Raw genomic sequence first — 17,980 nt, 5'->3', positions numbered from 1 at the left:
TTCCACCCGTTAGGCATGTCCTGAAGCACCTGCTATATTCATTGTTGTTGTTTTTGTTCAGTCGCTCAGTTGTATCCGACTCTTTGTGACCCCATGGACTGCAGCACACCAGGCTTCCCTGTCCTTCACCACCTCCTAGAGTTTGCTCAAACTCATGTCCATTAAGTCGGTGATGCCATCCAACCATCTCATCCTCTGTCATCCCCTTCTCCTCCTACCTTCAATCTTTCTCACATCAGGGTCTTTTCTAATGAGTCAGTTCTTCGCATCATGTGGCCAAAGTTTTGGAGCTTCAGCAACAGTCTTTCCAATGAGCATTCAAGACTGATTTCCTTTAGGATTGACTGGTTTGATCTCCTTTTACCTGCTACATTAGAAGCTGCAAAAAGGCTGTGTCTGGACATAGAGTCCATTTCATACAACAAGTGTGTATTGAGTACCTATTATGTGCCAGGTACTACTTAAGGCTCTTGAGACCCATGGCTGAACCAAACTGACAGCCTTCCTGCCCTCATGGAGTATATATTCTAATGGAGACCATAAACAGCATAGGAAAAGAATACAGTGCATATATAGAGTGTTAAAAGTTGAGACACTATGGGGGAAAGTGGACCAGGACCAGGAGAATGGGGATGGAGGGGCCAGGGGGTGGGGCTGGGGGGAGGTGGGCTGCTCTCTTAAACAAGAGGGTCAGGGAAGACCTCCTCGAAAGGGTGCCTCCTTGAAGGGGATGCAGGAGCGAGGCCTGGACTGGCTGCAGGAAGAGCGTCCCTGGCTGTGACAATGGCCATCAGGGAGAGTAGAGGCGTGGCAGGCTTAAGACAAGACAGCAGGCAGACGACTGGCCTGGAGCGGAAGAGGAGGAGAGGAGTGGATGGAGGGCAGAGGTCACAGGGTCAGATGGGGGAGGGACTTGAGGGCCACTGTAAATAGCTGGGCTGCCCTGGGAGCCTCAGAGTGGAGGAGGGTGGTGCCAGCTTAGGTTTTAAAGGATCCCCGAGTGGCAGCAGGGCCAAGGGGAGGGACAGGAATGGGCCGGGTTATTGCAGACGGGAGATGACAGCGGTGCCCTGTGGCAAGTCCTTCTGTTCCCTGGTGATTTCAGCCACAGCTGCGCTGGAAGCTCTGAGTCACACAGACCTGACCAGGCCTGTGCCCTTGGGGGATTCACCCAGCCAGGAGGTATAGAGCTAATGCCTCCAGGGCCCCCTCAACCTGTGGAGGGTGGGTGCTACTGACCCGCCTCGCCTCCCGACTTTTGGGAGACATGCTGGTCCCAGAGGAACTGAGACCCCATTGCCTGGAGCAGTGAGCTTGAAAATGCATGAACCCTCCTGTAGGCTTTTCCTCCTTCCTGTCCTCATGGTCCCTGCTCCCTCCTAGGCTCAGCTCTCAAATAAACCACCTGCACCCTAGTCTTTGTCTCAGACTCTGGTTTCAGGAGACCCCAGAGAGACAAATGGTATAGGTGGAGGTGGTGAGGAATAGCCCGATTGGTCTCTGTTTTTGAAGGTAGACTTGTGATTTCTACGTGGACTGGGGGCAGGGGTGAGATGGGAGAATGGAGATCGCTCCGAGGTTCGGGCAGGGTTGCTGAGAGGATGGAGTTGCCATGAACTGGGATGGGGAAGACTGTGGAGCAAGCCTGAACTTGTGCCGTGTTGGTGGGGGTGTGAAAGGGGGCAGCCGCTGTGGAAAACAGTACGGCAGTTCCTCAAAAAATTAAAAATAGAAAATACCGTATGATTCAGTAACTCCTTTTCTGGGTATGCACCCAAAAGAACAGAAAGCAGGGACTCAAATAGACATTTCCACACCCATTTGCACACCCAGCTGTAGTGTTCACAATAGGCAAAATGTGGAAATGACCCAAGCGTTCATTAACAAATAAATGGGTAAGCACAACTGGTCTATACATACAATGGAATATTAGGCAGCCTTAATAAGGAAGGGACTTCTCTGGTGGTCAAGATTGTGCTTACAATGCAAAGGGTTCAATCTCTAGTCAGGGAACTAATATCCCACATGCTGTGTGGCTCGGCCAAAAAATGGGAAAAAAAAAAGTTGAAAAAAAAGGGAAATAAATTTTTTTTAAAAAGGAAGGAAATTCTGACACGTGCTCCAGCACAATGAACCTTGAGGATATTGTTGTTAGTCACTCAGTCATGTCAGACTCCTTGGGACCCCATGGACTGTGGCCCACCAGGCTCCTCTGTCCATGGGATTTCTCAGGCAAGGATAATGGAGTGGGTTGCCATTTCCTTCTCCAGGGTATCTTCCCGACACAGGGATCTAACCTGGGTCTCCCGCATTGCAGGCAGATTCTTTACCATCTGGGCCACCAGGGAAGCCCACACAGAGTAATTAAAATCACAGGGACAAAAAGTAGAATGGCAGTTGCCGGGGGCTGGGGGTGGGGCGCGGGAGGTAGTGTCTAGTGGGTTCAGGGCTTCAGTTTGGGAAGATGTAAAAGTTCTGGGGATCGATGATGGTGATACTTGCACAATGATGTGAAAGTCAGAAAATGTACTCTTAAAAATAGATAAGATGGTAAATTATATGTTATGTATTTTACCACGATTATAATTTTAAAAAAATTTTAAAAGGGTGCAAGTTGAGCTCAGGTAACTAAGTGTGGGTACCTATTAGGCTTGCAAGTGGGAAAGGCAGCAGGCAGTCCAATCTACGAGTCAAGTTCAGGAGAGCCGTCTGGGCTGAAAAGAGAAACTGGAGAGCGGTTGGCATATTGATGGCTCCAAAGTCAAGACACTGGATGAGATCATGGAGACAATGAGTGGAGACGGAGAGCAGGACCCTGATGGCACCCTGGGACACTCCATGCCCAGGGATCGAGAGGAAGAGAGGGGCGCTTTCCTCTGAGAAGCACTGAAGAAGGAGGAAAACTAAGGACCCTGTGTCACCAAGGAGAAGGGCCGGCCAGCTGTGCCCACTTCTTCACAGGGCAGGGGGTTCTCTTCCATCCGGCGGGGGGTTTCAGCGGCCCACTTTCTCAGATGTCACTCTGCCCTCCTGTTCACCTGACCGCCAAGGCTCAAGCTGGACCTCAGCTCAGAACTGGGTCTCGCCCACACAGTGGCTTCCAACTTGGAATTGACTGTATAAGATTTTGCAGAACTTTTATTTCATGTGGATGGAGAAAGTGGAAGCAATTTGAGCTTTTAATGACAATGATTTCCTATCTTTTTAGAACTGAAAGAAAGTGAAGTCACTCAGTCATTTCCGACTCTTTGCGACCCCATGGACTGTAGCCCACCAGGCTCCTCCATCCATGGGATTCTCCAGGCAGGAATACTGGAGTAGGTTGCCATTTCCTTCTCCATTTTAGAACTGAAGCCTGGGAAATGTTTGAAGAAGAAAGCTCAGTCACTGATTCCCAGCTTGGAGATAAAGTGATACATCGATTCTTTGCAGCTTAGGTGCGGATCTCCTCTTGCCCCGACCTTCCTTGCCCAGGGTTCTTTATCTCTGTGTGGCCCCCTTGGGGATAGGCTATGTTCCCCGTCCTGTGCAGCTCCCTGGTGCCCTGTCTTACTAGTATCCTGTATCCTCTGTTCAATGTCAAAGAAATGAAGAGCCAGGCTTTACTCAGCACCTGGTTTTTGCCAGGCCCCCAGCCCAGTGCTTCACACACAGCACACAGCTGAGTCCACCGTAGTCCTGGGAGGGGGCGTGATAAACCCCTTTCTGTCGAGGGGGAACCAAACCTCAGAGAGATTCCATGACTTGCCCAAGGTCACACAGCCAGGGACTGTTGTTTGGCTCTGCTCAGCCCCCTCACAGCACACAGAGGAACTGGATCTTTTCAACTTATTATGATTGCCCCTCACCCCCCGGGCTGTCATGTCACACATACTACTAGAATGAGCCTCGTGAGTATCCCCTTAGGGACCGACTGGCCTCTTTGTCTTTCCTGCTAGATGGTGGTGGGGGGAATGCTGGAGAGGGAGCACTTTAGGATCTCTGACAGTGATCTGACTCCTCACCCTCAGCCTGTCCCATCGACTCACTGGAGTGGCAGTGACAGCTCCCAAATGGCTTGGGGTGACGACGTGGGGGAGCTGGGGTGGGAAGCAGCTGTCTCAAGGCCATATGGGTTTTTCTATACAATTTTTATTTATATTTTTTGGCTGTGCTGGGTCTTTGTTGCTTTGCTTGAGCTTTTCTCTAGTTGCGGTGAGCGGGGCTACTCTCTCTAGTTGTGTGCAGGCTTCTTATTGCAGTGGCTTCTTTTGTTGCAGAGCACGGGCTCTAGAGTGCACGGGCTTCAGTAGTGGCTCCTGGGCTCTAGAGAACAGGCTTAGCTGCTCTGCAGCATGTGGGATCTTCCTGGCTCAGGGGTCGAACCCGTGTCTCCTACACTGGCAGATGGATTCTCTACCACTGAACCACCAAGGAAGTCCCAGCCATATGGTTTTAACATAGACAACATGCTTGTTTGGGTTGGCTTTATGTGAGGAGGTGAGGGGCTGGTGAGGGAGCTTATGGGGGTGACCATATCTCCCCCAAACTGCCCCTTGGCACCGCTGCTGGGCCATGGAGCAGTCCAGGAGCTCCTATAGAACCAGCAGGACCATGAATACTGGGTCCACTCTCCCATCCCAGGCCCTCACAAGCTCAGGCTGCAGAAGACTTTATCCTGGGCCAGAAAATGCACAGAGATCCTTCCCCAAACAGCTATGAGGGGTTTAGTGAACGAAAACCCTATCTATTTTATTTTATTTTGGGACTTCTCTATGAGTTCCACATATTCTACAACCATATGTCTAATTATTATAATTAGAAAATGTGCTATTTTTAAGAGTCAGGTTCACTTTGGAAATCACTTTGATGCCACTAGCTAACTCAAGACCAGACTCTGAGACTTTTCCTTTATTTTCTTGAACTTCCCTGAAGATAGTCAGGGGGTAGGGGTGTGGAGCAGATGAGAACTTAAGTTGGGAACTAAAGTCATGACACCAACCTATATACTTGACTTTGCTCAAATTATTTAGCATTTCTGAGCCTCAGTTTTCCTCCTCTGTAAAATGAGGGAAATAATGGTTCTTATACATAATTGTTGTGAAAATTAATCGGGAGCATGGATGTCACATACTTAGTAGAGGGCTGGCTCTCTGTCACCGTGGGCACCTAAACGTGTCCCTGGCACGCACGACAGCAGTGGGTCAGAATAGACCTCTGGTCACATGGCTCTCAGGACATCTGTATGCAGCATCTTTGCTTGTTCTCAAGACTGGTGACACTAGCCTGACTCCGCTTACATGCTGGCCAATTCTAGGGTTTACTCAGGACTAAAAGTAATGTTTATGAGCCGACTCATCGGAGAAGGCAATGGCACCCCACTCCAGTACTCTTGCCTGGAAACTCCCATGGATGGAGGAGCCTGGTAGGCTGCAGTCCATGGGGTCACTGAGGGTCGGACACGACTGAGCGACTTCACTTTCACTTTTCACTTTCATGCATTGGAGAAGGAAATGGCAACCCACTCCAGTGTTCTTGCCTGGAGAATCCCCGGGACGGGGGAGCCTGATGGGCTGCCATCTATGGAGTCGCACAGAGTCTGACATGACTGAAGCAACTTAGCAGCAGCGGCAGCACTGGAAAAAACCCTGATGCTGGGAAAGATTGAGGGCAGGAAGAGGGCAACAGAGAATAAGATGGTTGGATGGAATTATCGAGTGACTAAACAACAAGAAAAGTAAACTTAAGTATTCTCCGTGTCAAATCTTGGCTTGCCTAGCAAAGTATTCTATAGGTTGACGTCATTCAGTAATGGTAATGATGCTTTCTGAAGAAGCTCTTGAAAAGCCAGCATGAGTTCCCCAAATGCAACACTAGCGCTGATGGCTCCACCCTTTGCCTTTATTTCCAAGGCGTTCTGAAGATGTCAATCCAAATATTAACTTACCAGGGCAGATCAGTAGGAGCTGCTCAGGCGTTTCTGTGCAGAGACAGGGACCCCAAGTCATCCAGGTATGTGTGTCTCATCCCAGTTTAAATGGGTGACAATGGAGAAGCCCAGGTGCTATTAACTTTGACAACAAAATATCTGCACACCTCAGCCCTCCAGAGAGGACAGAGCCAGGAGCCCAGGGTTCTGATGGGCCGGACTCACCAATGAGGCAGCGGGGGACCCGTGGTAGGGGGTGTTCAAGGTGTCTAGGGGCTTTGCAGAGGATGTCTGGAAATCGCAAGTCTCTGAAAGGTGGCATATATTGCTAATAAAGGGAGAAGATAGGAAAATTATTTTTTTAAAAAAAAGATTAGCAGTTTCTCAAACTGAGTTATGACCCCCATTACAGAAAGAAGTGAAATCATTTCAGTGGGGGTTAACCAGCACCTTTGGAAATTGAAATAGAAATATCATTGTATCGCTTATATAGCAATGGTAAGTACTCTCTGGTGAAACTTTATGTATTTTTTCACTGTGCGGTGGTCAAACATCTTGAAAAATACTTCTTAATTATATGCTCTCTCCTGCCTGCTCATGCGTGCTCACTTGTGTCCGACTTTTTGTAGTCTCAGGGACTGTAGCCCACCAGGCTCCTCTGTTCAAGGGATTTTCCAGGAAAGAATACTGGAGCGGGTTGCCATTTCCATCTTCAGGGGATCTTCTCAACCCAGGGACCAAACCTGTGTCTCCTGCATTGGCAAGTGGGTTCTTTACCACCAGCGCCACCTGGGAAGCCCGTGAAGTATATTAGAAATGCTTATATTCTCCAAATTGTTGGCATACAGACAAAGCTCTGGCAACTCAGAGAGAAACTAGAGAATTCTCCTGGGTGGGACCCTTGATGCCAGATAACACCAGTGTTGCTCTGTTTGCAGAGTGGAGGGAGGTGAGCCCAATCTGATAGTGGGGAGAGAAGATTTCGCTGTTTTGGGACAAGATGCATTAACTCTTCCCAGGGAGCAGGCTTCCCAGGACTCAATTACTTCCCACTGTAGTTAAATGGACACTTGTGGCCTAAAAACATCAATCCACCTTCACATGGTATGAAACGAGTTCCCCGAAGGGAAAGTCCAGAACAGAAGATATATTCATCTCGACTGGAGCTCTTGTTCTGAACTGCCTTTTCACCATCACTGATGTAAGTCTAGCCAGAATTCAGGGTCAGAGCTCCTTCCTCTTCCTGGTTCTGCTTCTCAGAAAAAGGGGCTGCCTTTCCAAACACTGGACATGTACCCTCAGGACCACATTCTAACACCTACTCCGTGGCCTGCCATCCAAGCAAACGTGATACACCATCTTCCAGCACAACAAAAGGACATGGACAGGCATGTAGATTTTGTTTTTGTATTTTTGTAGTGGCTATGCTGGGTCTTCGTTGCTCAAGAGCCTTTGGCAGTCACAGGGACTGGAGGCTACACTCCAGTTGCGGTACAGGGGCTTTTCACTGCAGTGGTTTCTCCTGTTGTGGAGCACGGGCTTAGGCACACAGGCTTCAGTAGTTGCGGCTTGTGGGCTCAGTAGTTGCGGCTCACAGGCAGAGTGCCTTGCGGCATGTGGGATCTTCCTGGACCAGGGATAGAACCTGTGTCCCCTGCAATTGGAAGGCGGATTCTTTACCACTGAGCCACCACCAGGGAAGCCCAATTTTGTTCTTTTAAACATATCTAGAAAAAAGCACTCAGAGTTCAGACTTTTTTATATTGTGTTACTAATGAAACATGCATAATGTAAATTTTTAACCATTTTTTAGTGTGTGGTTCAGTGATAATAAGGTATATTCACACTGTTGTGAACTATCACCACCATCCATCTCTTGAACTTTTCCATCTTCCCAAACTGGAACTCTGTCCCCATTAAGGAAGAACCCCCCTCCCGCCAGTCCCTGACAACCACCATCCTACTTTGTGTCTCTAAGAATTTGACTATTTTAGTCTCCAACATAAGTGAAATCATTCAGTGTTTGTCCTTTTGGTGACTCGCTTATTTCACTTAGCAAAATATCCTCAAAATTCATGCATGTTACACCTTACCTGCCTCCTGGGAAAGCTGTATGCAGGTCAAGAAGCAACAATTAGAACCAGACATGGAAGAACAGACTGGTTCCAAATTGGGAGAAGAGTGTGTCAAGGCTGTATATTGTTACCCTGCTTATTTAACTTATATGAAGAGTACATCATGCAAAATGCTGGACTGGATGAAGCACAAGCTGGAATCAAGATTGCCAGACCTCAGACATGCAGATGACACCATGCTTATGGCAGAAAGTGAAGAGGAACTGAAGAACCTCTTGATGAACGTGAAAGAGGAGAGTGAAAAAGCTGGCTTAAAACTTTCACCAATTAAAAAAAAAAAAAGATCATGGCATCTGGTCTCATCACCTCATGGCAAATAGATGGGAAACAATGGAAACAGTGACAGACTTTATCTTCTCGGGCTCCAAAATCACTGCAGATGGTGACTGCAGCCATGAAATTAAAAGATGCTTGCTCCTTAGAAGAAAAGCTATGAGCAACCTAGACAGCATATTAAATAGCAGAGACATTACTTTGCCGACAAAGATCCATCTAGTCAAAGCTATGGTTTTTCCAGTAGTCTTGTATGGATGTGAGAGTTGGGCCATAAAGAAAGATGAGCACTGAAGAACTGATGCTTTTGAACTGTGGTGTTGGAGAAGACTCTGGAGAGTTCCTTGGATTCCAAGGAAATCAGTCTGAATAGTCATTGGAAGGACTGATGCTGAAGCTGAAGCTCCAATACTTTGGCTGCCTGATGCAAATAACTGACTCCTTGGAAAAGACCCTGATGCTGGGAAATACTGAAGGCAGGAGGAGAAGGGGATGACAGAGGATGAGATGGTTGGATGGCATAGCAACTCGATGGACATGAGTTTGAGCAAGCTCCAGGAGTTGATGATGGACAGGGAAGCCTGGTGTGCTGCAGTCCATGGGGTCACAAAGAGTCGGACATGACTGAGTGACTGAACTGAACTGAACTGAATGACATTTCAGAATTTCCTTCGTCTTTAAGGCTGAATAATGGTCCTTTGTTGGAGAAGGCAATGGCACCCCACTCCAGTACTCTTGCCTGGAAAATCCCATGGATGGAGGAGCCTGGTAGGCTGCAGTCCATGGGGTCGCTAAGAGTCGGACACGACTGAGCGAATTCACTTTCACTTCTCCCGTTCATGCACTGGAGAAGGCAATGGCAACCCACTCCAGTATTCTTGCCTGGAGAATCCCAGGGATGGCAGAGCCTGATGGGCTGCCGTCTATGGGGTCGCACAGAGTCGGACACGACTGAAGTGACTTAGCAGCTTAGCAATGGTCCTTTGTATGTACAGACCAATTCTGCTTATTTGTTCATCCATCAGTGTACATGTGGATAGCATCCTCCTTCTGCTTAATGTGAATCATGCTGCTACAGGTGCATAAATACTTCTTTGAAACTCAGCTTTCAATTCTTTGGGGTTTCAAAGAATACTCTGGCATCTGTACCCAGAAGTGGAACTGTTGAATCATATCGGTTTTTTGAGTATAATCTCTGTACCGTTTTCCATACCAGTTAAGATTTTAAAGAATTCCATCATGGGGTTATTTAAAGAGATATAAAAGTGCAATTTTCATGCTCTTAGATGATTAAAACAGTATTCCTTCTAATCGTGATAGAAGCCACAGCCACTAACACTGAGTCCTGAGTAGGTGTGGAGGAATGTTCTCATACATTTTCTCACTTAACCCTTTCGACACTGTATGAGGCAGGTACTATTGTTAGGTCATCTGACGGCTGCAGGAACTGAGGGCTCAAGGGTCTAACTACTCACCCAAGGCCAGCAGCATCAGGACCTAGAACCTACATAATCTGATTCCACAGCCCACTTTCTTAGCCACTGTCACATCTGTGCCCCTTCTTTCTCTGTCTCCTTCTGTCTAAAAAAGTTTATCTTGTGTTACAGTCATCTGTCTTCTATTTCAATTCCTTTTTAGTCTGTTTTGAGGGCTTCCCAGGTGGCACTAGTAATAGAGAACCTGCCTGCCAATTCAGGAGATGTGAGAGATGCGGGTTTGATCCTTGGGTCAGGAAGATCCCCAAGAGTAGGGCATGGCAACCCACTCCAGTATTCTTGCCTGGAGAATCCCATAGACAGAGGAGCCTGGCGGGCTATGGTCCATAAGATCACAAAGAGTCAGACATGACTGAAAAAATTTAGTCTGTTTTGCGTCTGTAAAGTGAACAAGATCCTGGAAGAGGGCAACAATGGGCCAGTAGCAGCCAACACTCACCCCACTGGGTTTTGGCTGCCCTGCCAGTTAACAGAGACCTGGATGGGGTACTAGAAGTGTCCACCATGGTGACCCTGACTGCCGGCCTCCCTGCTCTCACAGCTTCTGACTCTAACAGTGCTAAAGATTCTGATGCTGTTTCTCAAAGTGATCTGATAGGATAGCCCCCAGCACAGGCTCTGGCACACAGTGGCTGTTCAACCAAGTTCTGCAGGAATAAAAAAACAAAGAAGGGTCCTTCGCGCACAAACACGGGGAAGTGTGATCCTGCCAGGCACCTGGCTCTCCACAAGGACCCTGTGCCCTTGCCCCCTGGCAGGTTTGACCATCTGGTGGCGATCGAGCGTGCGGAAAGGGCTGCCACTACTACAACGTGAGGACTTGGGGGACCCTATTGATGACCTTTTCCTTGGTGCACACAAGATTCCTGGAATCTCGTCAACTGGTAAGCAAGGAGCACTGAGAATTCGACAAGAAAATGTCAGCACGAAATGCCTTTTTTACTGACTGTTGAACAAATAACAGGAAGGAGTTATATGGGACCATTGTTTTCCACTCCAGAAATGGTCTTTGTTTATTCTGGTAGGTATAGGCAATAATCAGTCTGAAATCCAGCGTTTACAAGAGCAGGAAAGGGAAATGACGTTTAACTGAGCATATTCTATTTGTCCAACTTTAAAGCATCAAAACTAACAATAATGACTAATAAAACCAAGGCCTGGCATATTATTTCGGTCATACAAGATGAATGCACCATATGTGTTCTGTGTCATCTTATGAAGTATATTAATTTTAAGTATATTGTAAATTTATGATCAGTGTGATATTTTGATAACTAATAATGTAATAATGTGATCATTTGTGTTTGTACAGAACTTTATAGTATTCAAAGAGGCTTCATAAAAATTGTGTTGATTAAGCCACTTTTAAAACCTGTATGGGAATTCCCTGGTGGTCCAGGGGTTAAGACTTCACCTTTCAGTACAGGGGATGTAGGTTCGATCCCTGGTTGGGGTGCTAAGACCCCACACACCTCATGGCCAGAAAACCAAAACAGGAAAGAGAAGCGATATTGTAACACATTCAATAAGGATTTTAAAAAATGGTCCACATCAAAAAAGTCTTCAAATACTTATTTAACAAAATAAATACACAAATCTGTAGGTAAGGAAGGTATAGTTTCCAAAAGTGAGGCCTAGGGTAGGGTCTCTCTGTTCCCTAGTTAATTAGGAGTAGAGGTCAGACTCCTGGGGTCTCACCTGACATACTTCATGGGATCGGTTACCTTTATGAATTTCTGAAAGGCTTGATGTAACTGGAACACCAGCGTGCCTCCCCTGGGGTGGAAATCAGCCTGTGGGGGCAATTAAAGTGTGTTTGTCGTTCTGTATTTACTTGTTCTCTGCATTCAAACAGTTCTGAGTGTTTCCCAGACTCATTAGTTGCCTTTGGCTTTTTGAGGTTTTGATGAGACAATGAAAGCCTTCCTGGCTGCCTAGAAAATTTCTGCCAATCTCCCAGGTCTTTCCCAGAAGAGGCCTTGGGTGTGGTGCCCACAGCAAAACTGGCTTCCTCCTTTCCTGCCTCTCAGGGCTGGGTGGGTGAGGACCTGAGGCCTGGGGGGAAGCCTCCCAGGGTAGGATGGAGGGAAGGAGATTCTGCATTGGAAGGGGCCGGGAGGGTCCAAAGGAGCCCTCATTTAATGGCCCCCGGATCTGTGCGATTCCCCCTAGTGAGGCCCCCAAGATCCCGGAGGAAGCAGGTAGAACCAGCTGTTGGTGCTCTCAAGTTACCAACTTTGTGGACCCTTCTCTTGGCCTCAGGATCCCCAGCCCCTCCTGTGGCTGCCCAGCCCCCTGCTTGGCCCAGCTACCCCTCCCCGGGGTGCCCCTTTCTCTCCTCCGCTCCATCAACACACCGATTCCTCAGCTCCACAGGCAGTTGCCTTGTCATGGAATCGCACTCAACTGAGAATCAGGACCCCCACCTCCCACTCACTACCTGGGCCCTGTCCTTCTCAGAGACCCTGTGAAGTGAGGAGATCAAGGGCACAGACGGGACAGACCTCAGGAGTGGACAAGATGAATTTAAGATGCTGAAGGGCAGAGACAGAAACAGACAAGATGCCAACGCTGTGTCGTTACTTTCTTTCGTTCAATGGACTGTCGTGGAACTAGAAAACTGTCCTGAGAAAATTCCTCAGGGTGTGGACCTGAGGCGCCTGGTCATTCACAATGAGCACAAGGCACTAGGTCTCTGAAGCCCCCGGTGAATTGGCTCCAGACCTCTCTCCACCATCACACAGTCAAATCTCGCCTCTGGTGGTTCTTCCACATAGTTGTAGAAAGACACAAAAACTATCCTATAACATTCTGTAGGCTGGGGGGTGGGGGTGGGAGGGGGTGCGGGGGGCGGACCATCTGTCCTTGAGGCACGGGTGTAACGAGGAAGGGTGAATTTTGAATTTATGCCGGATCTGTGTGTTGGTTGTGTCCGACTCTCTGTGAGCCCATCAACTGTAGCTAGCCAGGCTCCTTCATCCATGGAATTTTCCAGGCAAAAATACTGGAGTGGGTTGCCATTCCCTTCTCCAGGGGATCTTCTTGACCCAGGAATCGAACCCAGGTCTGCTTCATTGTGGGCAGATTCCTTACTGTCTGAGCCACAAGCACCTTGGTGAACGGTTATCTAGAGGCAGCTGCAACCACCTTCTGGAGGCAGGATCAGCTGACCTCTAGTCTATAGAATCCTCCAGAAATACCTGGACGCAGGACCAGATGGTGTTCCTAGGGTGCCACCTGAAAGGATACAGGCTACAGGGCTTGTTATTAATAGATTTTTTCATTTTCTGGCAAAAGTGGCATTGCCTGGTAATTATTTTTAGGCAATTGTTATTAGCCAATAATTATTTTTAGCCAATTCACCTATCTTGAACACCATTTATTTCACCAATGAATTAAATAATTTCTAACACTTGCTTATTCTGACATATTTATTCTAGCATTTATTATGCTAATTAACAAACCTTCTGGTGCCTATCAGATGGGTCTTTCAATTGTGGTCTCTTTCAAATGCTAACCGGCCACCCGTGGGGTGTGAATTTCTGATCAGGCTACTTTACATATTAACCAGGCACCCATCTGGTGTAAATTAAAATTAACTGACACACATACATTTCACATACTTGAGACAGAAGCCTTTTAATTACAGAATTGACTTTAGCAACCTATGCCAGTTCCCGTCTGCAAATGGAATGCTGTCTGGTCAAACTAATGGGACTCAGGGTCTTGCAGCCCCACCCTGTGCAGAAGCCACTAGAAAGGAGACCAAGTCCTGGATGTCACCATCTCCCATGGACCTGGCACCTTCAGCATAGAGGGCACTCCATCTGTGACCGGAGGATGTGATCTGAAAGGGGATATAGCCACACTGTTGAGTTCCCAACCTCTACTCATTTTTTATTAATTAGTTAATTAATTAATTTTTGGCTGCGCTTGGGTCTTCATTGCTGTGCGTGAGCTTTATCTAGTTGTGGTGAGCAGGGGCTACTCTAATTAACAGTGCATGGGTTTCTCATTGCAGTGGCTTCTCGTTACTGAGCGCAGGCTCTAGTGGTGCAGGCTTCAGTAGTTGGTGCTCAGGCTTAGAAGCTGTGGCATGAGGCTTAGTTGCCCCGAGGCATGTGGAATCTTCCCAGATCAGGGACTGAACCCATGTTGCCTGCATTTGGTTGGATTCTTAACCGCTGGACCACCAGGGTAGTCCATCAACTTGTTTTCGTTTAATTTTTAATTGAAGGATAATTGCTTTACATTATTGTGTTGGTTTCTGCCGTACATTGCCATGAATCAGCCATAGGTATATGTGTATGTCCCCTCCCTCTTGAACCTCCCTCTCATCTCCTCCTACCCCATCCTGTTACTGGCCCAAATCTTGGCTTTCTCTGCCCACTGAAGCCAAGTAAAAATTACGGAGACAGAGTTTGGAGGAAATAGAAAGGTGGCTTTAATTCTCAACTGGTGGAGAGGGGAACCCAGTAGGCTCCTGCCTCCAGAACTGTCCCCCCCCCCACCCCCCCACGAGGAGTCTAGGGGCTGATATTAGATGAGGGCTTGCAGTCAGTAGTCAGTGATGAGCAACAAAGGTGTTAGGATCTTGGTTTTTAACTCCTGCATTGTTTCAAAGACAGTCATAGGCTGGAATGAGTAACCCAGTAATTGAGTCTGGCAGTCCAGTGGCTCCGTGGCCTTCTTTCTGATATGTAGCTACAAGGGGAAGGGTGTTGTAAGGGTAAACATCAGATGCAAGATGTATCTAGCATAGAGTCAAAGGAAAAATAGATGCAAAATGTAGCTCCTACAAAGTTAGGGGACAGAAAAGCAAACTTTTAGTTACAGACATGCCGAGTTAGCAGCAGTTAAAGTTAAAAAAAAAAAAAAAATCTAGGACTGTTCAGTCCTGCTCACTCACTGTTCTTTTTATCCTCTTTGTGCTCAGGAAAGGGAAAGAGAAAACTCATTCCTCTTTTTTCTTTTTTCTTTTCCACTGCAACAATTCCACCCGTGTAGGTTGTCACTGAGCCTTCAACTTGTTTTTAACTAGAGAAGTTTCTAGAATACCGGAGGAAGTACAGCATCTGCTGGTTGAAATGTATCCAGGCCAACCCCTTTCCCTACTCTGAGGCACATGGGAAGGAGCTGCCCTGCCCCACAACCACCCTTCACTTTGCCTAATCCTGTTCCCTCACTTGGTTCCCTTCCCTCCAGGAGTCAGTGACAAAGGCAACAAGCTTAGGATGGACAAAGTCAAGGAGGCCATGAAGAGGCACATACAAAATGGGGATGTCCTCACCTGTGACATGGAGGCTGACTTTGCGGTCATCCCGGCTAAGTGCTCAGATGGTCAGCCAGTCAGGCAAGGCTGCCCAGGGGGAGGGACCTGGCTTGGAGCCTGCCTAGCCAGAAACTCATCTCCTCCATGAGTGCAGTCTTGAGATACCAGGGGAGAAGGAGACCTGGTTCTTAGCCTCTGGCCTCTCATTCAGTCATTCAACATTTACTGTATGCTAGGCGTTGTTCTGCGTGCTGAGGTCAGCGCAGCAGAGAGCGGCTCCCTGCTCCACAGAGTGCCTGCTCTAGTGTTGGGAGATGGACATTGACCCCTAACAAACAAATACACCAGAGTGTGCTAAACAGGCTTCCTGGTGGCTTAGACGGTAAAGAATCTGCCTGCAATGCAGGAGACCCATGTTCTATCCCTGGGTCGGGAAGATCCAGAGGAGCCTGGTGGACCGCAGTCCATGGGGTCACAAAGAGTCAGACACAACTGAGCAACTAACACACACACACACACACACACACACACATTGTGCTAAACAGTGATGAGAGCTACAGGTAGAGGAGAGACAGGCCACTTTAGATCAGCAGTCAGGAAAGCCTCCCTGAGGAGGGGTCATCTCTGTTTTTATTTGTGCTTCCTGTGTGTTGGAAAGGAAGAGAACAATCCAGCAAACGTTTGGAGGATGCAGAGGCTTCTGGTTCTCCTTTCGCTTTCTTCTGCCCCCTGATGCCCCTCCCCTCCCAGCAGCTGTCCTTCCCATCAGGACCAACCTTTCCTGTGTCCGGGTCCTTGCAGGCACCACCTTTCCTCTTTGACGGCTTCACAAGTTTCAGGAATTTTGACTGATACCTGAGAACAGCCCTCTCCCTTTTCATCATCAAAAACATGACCCAGCAATCCCACTGCTGGGCACACACACCGAGGAAACCAGAATTGAAAGAGACACGTGTACCCCAATGTTCATCGCAGCACTGTTTACAATAGCCAGGACATGGAAGCAACCTAGATGTCCATCAGCAGACGAATGGATAAGGAAGCTGTGGTACATATACACAATGGAATATTACTCAGCCATTTAAAAAAATACATTTGAATCGGTTCTATTGAGATGGATGAAACTGGAGCCCATTATACAGAGTGAAGTAAGCCAGAAAGAAAAACAACAATACAGTATACTAATGCATATATATGGAATTTGAAAGATGGTAACGATAACCCTATATGCGAGACAGAATAAGAGACACAGATGCATAGAACAATTTTATGGACTCTGAGGGAGAAGGTGAGGGTGGGACGTTCTGGGAGAATAGCATTGAAACATGTATATTATCATATGTGGGGCAGAACACCATTCCAGGTTCGATGCATGAGACAAATGCTCAGGGCTGGGACAATGGGATGACCCAGAGGGATAGGGTGGGGAGGGAGGTGGGAGGGGGGTTCAGGATGGGGAACACATGCAAACCCATGGCTGATTCATGTCAATGTATGGCAAAAACCACTACAATATTGTAAAGTAATTAGCCCCCAACTAAAATAAATAAATTAATTAAAAAAGAAAAAACAAGCCCCAGAGACAAGCCGAAAACTCTGAGGGAACCAGTGCCTGTGTAAGAAAACCTGAACTGTAATCAACAAATTGCTGGAAGCTTTGTGTGGGCAAGTCTGAGAGTTAGAAGATCCAGGGGGACCTAGTCATAGGGGGCTCCCACACTTCTGTGAGCGTTACCTCCAGGGACTTGACCAGGTCCACGCTGAGTACTAGAGAAAAGTCCCCTCATGCTTTAGGTAGAGGAGGGGGAAGGAGCCACTTGAAACACACCAGAGCGCTCTTTTCGGAACAAAGCCTGCCCTCAGAAGAAACTATTTCACCAGTGCCTAGCATGCTGGGGGGCTTCCCAGGTAGCACTAGTGGTAAAGAAACTGCCTACCAGTGCAGGAGACGCAAGTAAGAGACGCAAGTTCAATCCCTGGGTCAGGAAATTCCCTGGAGGAGGGCATGGCAACCCCTCCAGTGTTCATGCCTGGAGAATTCCATGGACAGAGGAGCCCGGCGGGCTATGGTCCATAGGGTTACAAAGAGTTGGGCACAAGTTAGCAACTAAACAACAACGTCAACTACATGTCAATAAAACTGAAGGGAAAAATTTAAAACTTCTGCTCTGCAAAGGACCATGTCAAGAGAACGAGAAGATAAGGCATAGACTGGAAGAAAACATTTACAAAAGATGTTTTTGATGAAAGACTATAACCCAAAATTTACAAAGAACTCTTAGAACTCACCGATAATAAAATAAATGGCCCAATTTAAAAATGGACAAAAGACCTAAACAGACACTTTACCAAAGAAGATGTGTAGATGGCAAGTAAGGATATGAAGATACATTCAACATCCTTTGTTTCTGGTCTCCACCCTGAATTAGTTCTCTGGTTGGGTCACCCAGACAATCCCCACCCTCAGGCCCCTCAAGCTTGTCTTCTTATTACAAACACCTGAAGATGTTTGGGTCTACTAGAAACATGGCTTATACCACATTGAGAAAAAGAGAAATTATTCTATGAGGAAATGTATGTTTCTAGAAACAGATTATTTCTAATAATACATGTAAAAATACATTATACATTATGAAATGTATTTGAAAATGCTGGTATAACAAACAGTTTACAATTGCTTACTTCTTTGTTTTCACTAGAAATTAAGGTTTCTAAGGCTTCCCTGGTGGCTCAGATGGTCAAAGAATCTGCCTGCAATGTAGGAGCCCCGGGTTTGACCCCTGGGCTGGGAAGATCCCCTGGAGAAGGAAATGGCAACTCACTGCAGTGTTCTTGCCTGGAGAATCCCATGGACAGAGGAGCCTGGCAGGCTATAGTCCATGGGGTCACAAAGAGT

This window comes from Giraffa tippelskirchi, chromosome 12, assembly GCF_054371585.1.
Source record: "Giraffa tippelskirchi isolate mGirTip1 chromosome 12, T2T-mGirTip1v1.2.pri, whole genome shotgun sequence".
Lineage (NCBI taxonomy): Eukaryota > Metazoa > Chordata > Mammalia > Artiodactyla > Giraffidae > Giraffa > Giraffa tippelskirchi.
This window is presented reverse-complemented; position numbering follows the sequence as displayed.